Source organism: Otolemur garnettii, unplaced genomic scaffold (genome assembly GCF_000181295.1).
Source record: "Otolemur garnettii isolate 467f Iridium unplaced genomic scaffold, OtoGar3 scaffold00077, whole genome shotgun sequence".
In the NCBI taxonomy this organism is placed as follows: domain Eukaryota; kingdom Metazoa; phylum Chordata; class Mammalia; order Primates; family Galagidae; genus Otolemur; species Otolemur garnettii.
Genome location: NW_003852472.1, coordinates 8,391,875 through 8,396,971, shown reverse-complemented (window position 1 = coordinate 8,396,971; position 5,097 = coordinate 8,391,875).

Sequence of the window (5,097 nt, the reverse complement as noted above, 5' to 3'; positions counted from 1 at the left end):
TAGTTTGAGAAGTGAGGAGTGACAATAACTTATTCCTAGTAGTCTGTGTACAGTAGGTCATAGGCCACTGCAATTCATGTAATCCCCCCAAATTGCAGTATGTGTGGGTACCGGATTTTTGCAGTTATTCAACCATCCCTAATCAGCTATACGATTTATGACCTTAATAAGGCTATTTTTAGCTTGACCCTCAGTCTCACAGATGATCATCTCATCATCAACGGAGCATATTTAGAACGATGTCCAGTTCATTATCTCTAGGTCCCGCCTTATTATGTCGTGACAATAATCAAAAGCGTTTAGGCTGGGCGCAGTGGCTCACACCTGTAATCCTAGCACTCTGCGAGGCCGAGGTGGGTAGATTGCTTGAGCTCTGGCGTTCAAGACCAGCCTGAACAAGAGTGGGAAAAACTAGCCAGTTGTGGTGGAGCCTGTAGTCCTGGCAATCCAGGAGGCTGAGGCAAGAGGACTGCTCAAGCCCAAGAGTTTGAGGTTGCTGTGAGCTTATGATCCCACGGCACTCTATCCAGGGTGACAGATTAAGGTCCTGTCTCAAAAATAAAAAAAAAAAAAAAGAATTGAAATGTCTTTTAAAGAATATAGGACATGTTATTATAGACTATTCTACACAAATACATATTATTGGCTCTCCCTAGCAACTGACGTTGAGGAAAATTGATTATCTAGATCAATTACAGAACAGCAGTCACTTTTAATTTGCTGTGTAGGGTGAATAGTCTGCACCATAAGGTGCACTTCAGAGGCCTTTGGGGTGCTGTTTTGCCAAGTCCCCTGGGGTCTACTGTGAGTGCCTATGATCTGTAGCCCTTCCCATTGGCCACACTGGGGTATCATACAGTGAATTTGTGGGTACTAATATACCTGCAGGGGATGTTTCCTTAATTACAGCTCTAAAGGCTCCCATTTTTTACGTTCAGTTGGGCAAAAATTTACAAGTTATTCCTTATTTCATTTTGCCCAGCAGAGGGAGAAATTTCCATTCAGACTTTACCTCTCTATCTATTGTGCATTCAGGTAAGGAAGATACTATCATAATACACATTTTAAAGAATCACATATATGTGGCCGGATGTGATGGCTCACACCTGTAATCCTAGCACTCTGGGAGTCTGAAGCAGGAGGATCTTTTGAGTTCAGGAGCTGGAGACCAGCCTGAGCAAAAGTGAGACTCTGTCTCTACTAAGAATAAAACAATTAGCCAGGTATTATGGCAGGCACCCGTAATCCCAGCTACTTTTGAGGCTGAGGCAAGAGGATCACTTGAGCTTAAGAGTTTGAGGTTGCTGTGAGCTATGACGCCATGGCCCTCTATCCAGGGTGACAGAGTGAGATTCTGTCTCAAAAAAAAAAAAAATCACAAATGCCAATTTTTAACCAGACTTTAATTTTGCACAGCAGCATTCCCAGATGGCATTGAATTCATTCTGTTGTTGCCAAGGGGCTCCTTAGCAGGCCTTGGCAGCACTGTGCACTGTGTTCCTGTACCCGGTGAGCTCAGAAGAATTTCTTCTCAACCCTGGACCATTTCACTCACACATTTGTGAAAGGCTTTGGGAACCCTGCCAGGAGCTGCATCAAGAGTGCCCAGCCTTCTCATCCATCTTCTTCCTTCATTACCAACTTTGATTTTTTAAAAATAAAGAATGTCACTTTATGTTATACTTTTTTATTTTTTGAGACAGAGCCTCAAGCTGTCCCCCTGGGTAGAGTGCTGTGACATCATAGCTCACAGCAACCTCCAACTTCTGGGCTCAAGCGAGTCTTCTGCCTCAGCCTCCCAAGTAGCTGGGACCACAGGCGCCCGCCACAACGCCGGGCTATTTTTTTTGGTTGCAGCCATCATTGTTGTTTGGCAGGCCCGGGCTAGATTCGAACCCGCCACCTTAGGTGTATGTGGCTGGTGCCTGAGCCACTGGAGCCACAGGCGCCGAGCCTATGTTATACTTTTGAAACAATCTCAGTGTTAAAGCAAACTTGCAAGACAAAGAAATACTGCCTTCGGGTCTAAAGTGGTGCTTTGGCTTCTGATGCAGGAGGCTTATTGGAAACCTTTTTCTTTCTGAACTTTCTCTAAACCTTGGAATTTTACATCCTAGTGAGTTGTGGGAACCCTAGATTTCTATAAAATTCTGTCAAGAGTTTAGCAGTTCTTATCAATTTCCTCCTTTTTTTATGCCATTTAAAAGTTAACTGTCTAAAGATTTTTACATACGCGCCTAAAATTTTACCTCCTTTCTCTTATGTAAAACTCTAACCTTTTTTTTAAAGTTTTGTTTAGCTGTAATTCACATACCATATAATTTACCAAATTAAAGTGTAAATGTTTCTTAGTACATTCACAGAGTTGTGCAGCCATCATCATAATTTTTTTTTGAGAGTAGATCTCAAATTTTTTTTCTATTTTTGAGAGTAGATCTCAGTACAATCTCTTTGTGAACACTTTCATCGCTCCCAAAGAAACCCTGCTCAACTTTAGTTACCACGTCCCAATTGCCCCCCACCCACCATGGGCAACACAACCACTAATCTGTCCTGTCCCCACGGATTTGTCTCTCCTTTTATTTGGCATAACGTTGCCAACATTCGTCCACACTGTGGGCATGTGTCAGTTCTGTATTCCCTTTTATTGCTGAATAAAATGCCATTGTATGAATTTACGACATTTTGTTTATCTATTCGTCGGTTGATGAATGTTTGAGTTGTTTCCACTTTCTGTCCACTATGATGGTGCTATGAACAGTTGTGTACAGGTTTTTCTTGGTACATACCTTTTCGATTTTCTTGGGTCTCTAACAGTAGAATTGCAAGGTCAAATGGTAACTGTGTTTAACATTTTTTCCTTTTTTTGATCCACTGCTAAGAGTCATATGATGTGTTTAACTTTTTAAGAAACTGCCAGACTGTTTTCTAATGTGACTACACCATCTAAACTTACTTACTTACTTAATTTATTTATTGAGACACAGTCTCACAGTCTGACTCTGTTGCCCTCAGTAGAGTGCTATGGTTGAGCTCACGGCAACCTCAAACTCTTAGGCTCAATTCTCTTGCTCCAGCTTCACGAGTAGCTGGGACTACAGGTGCCTGCCACAATACCCAGCTAGTTTTTCTGTTTTTAGTAGAAATAGGGTCTCTCACTCTTGCTTAGGCTGGTCTCCAACTCCTGAGCTCAAGCAATCCACCTTGGCCTCTCAAAGTGCTAGGATTACAGGAGTGAGCCATCTCACCCTACCCTTATTTATTAATTTTGAAATCCCCTATAGAGCAGCTAGGGTAAAAGATTTGAGGATGTCTCTATTTTTTCTCTTCAGACACATTTTCCAGTTATGTAGAGGCTGCCTCTTTTGTGCTCTCTTGAGTTCTCAGTAGCTAAGACACATATGCTGCCCACACTGGTGGGACATTTTTAATTATAGTATCATTGACAGCCTGGGTAGGGGACATTCCACTAGGGAGCTTAGTTCTTTCATGACATAGACACTTCAATACTGGCTGCACCTGCAGCATGTCTGCAGCTTCAAATGTGTTGATCATTTGTATGACAGGGAAGAAACCATGAAATCACTTCTCTGGGTATTTGATGGACCCTTCTGTTAATCCTCTCTAATAATCAAAGGGTTTCCCCACAAACCATACCCACAAAGGTAGTAACCAGTAGAGGACGTGATATGGGCCCAAATATTCCTTCTCTACTCAGCAGTCTTCAAAGCCAGAGATCCTGCTCCTCATTCTAAAATTCTCAGGACCCATTTTAATAAAGGTTTGTCAGGGGTGCTGGGCGCAGTGGCTCATGCCTATAATCCTAGCATTCTGGGAGGCCAAGGCAGATGGATCACTTGAGCTCAGGAGTTCAAGACCAGCCTGAGCTAGGAGACTCCTGTCTCTAAAAATAAATAAATAGGCATTGTGACAGGTGCTTCTAGTTCCAGCTACTTGGGAGGCTGGAGCAAGAGGATTGCTAGAGCCCAAGAGTTTGAGGTTGCTGTGAGCTATGTCACCCTTGGTAGAGTGCTGTGGCATCACAGCTCATAGCAACCTTGGACTCTTGAACTTAAGCAATTATCTTGCCTCAGTCTCCCAAGAAGCTGGGACTACAGGCATCCCCCACAACGCCCGGCTATTTTGTTGTTGTTGTTGCAGTTGTCATTGCTGTTTAGCAGGCCTGGGCTGGGTTCAAACCCGACACCCTCGGTGCATGTGGCTGGCGCCATAACCACTGTACTACAGGCACTGAGCTGTTGCATGAACATCTTGATAGTTCCTGATTCAAGACAGAAATGGGTTTGTCTTGTCTCTTACAGAAGAAGGATAATAGAAGCTTATACCTGGCCTTTCCAGGTATAAGCTCTTTCCAGAACTTCCTTGCCCTCAGTAGAGTGCTATGGCATCACAGCTCACAGCAACCTCAAACTTTTGGATTTAAGCAATTCCCTTGCCTCAGTCTCCCAAGCAGCTAGGACTACAGGCTCCCGCCACAATACCTGGCCATTTTTTTGGTGCATTTGTCATTGTTATTCAGCTGGCCAGGGCGGTCTCAAACCCTCCAGCTTCTGTATATGTGGCCAGTGCCCTACCGACTGAGCAACAGGCACCACCCCTGATCCATTTTTCTAGCCCCTAAGGTTCAGATTCTTTTACTCCCAGATTTGCTGGAAAGTTTTATTAGTATCTGATTTCAAAGTCTGTCCCACTTCAAAGAATAGCTTGTTAATTTTCATCCTGTTTATCAGAATCATCCTTTTTCTTTCTTTCTTCTTTTTTTTCTTTTAGAGACAGAGTCTCGTTTTGTCACCCTCGGTAGAGTGCTGTGGTGACAGCTCACAGCAACTTCCAGTTCTTGGGCTTAGGCGATTCTCTTGCCTCAGCCCCGAGTAGCTGGGACTACAGGCACCCACCACAACGCCTGGCTATTTTTTTGTTGCAGTTTGGCAGGGGCCGGGTTTGAACCTGCCACCCTTGGTATATGGGGCCGGTGCCCACTGAGCCACAGGCGCAGCCCCCTTTTTCTTTCTAAATGATGCCTTAACGATATTTTTACTTAAGGATAAATCAGAGGTCATCCAATAAATCTCACTT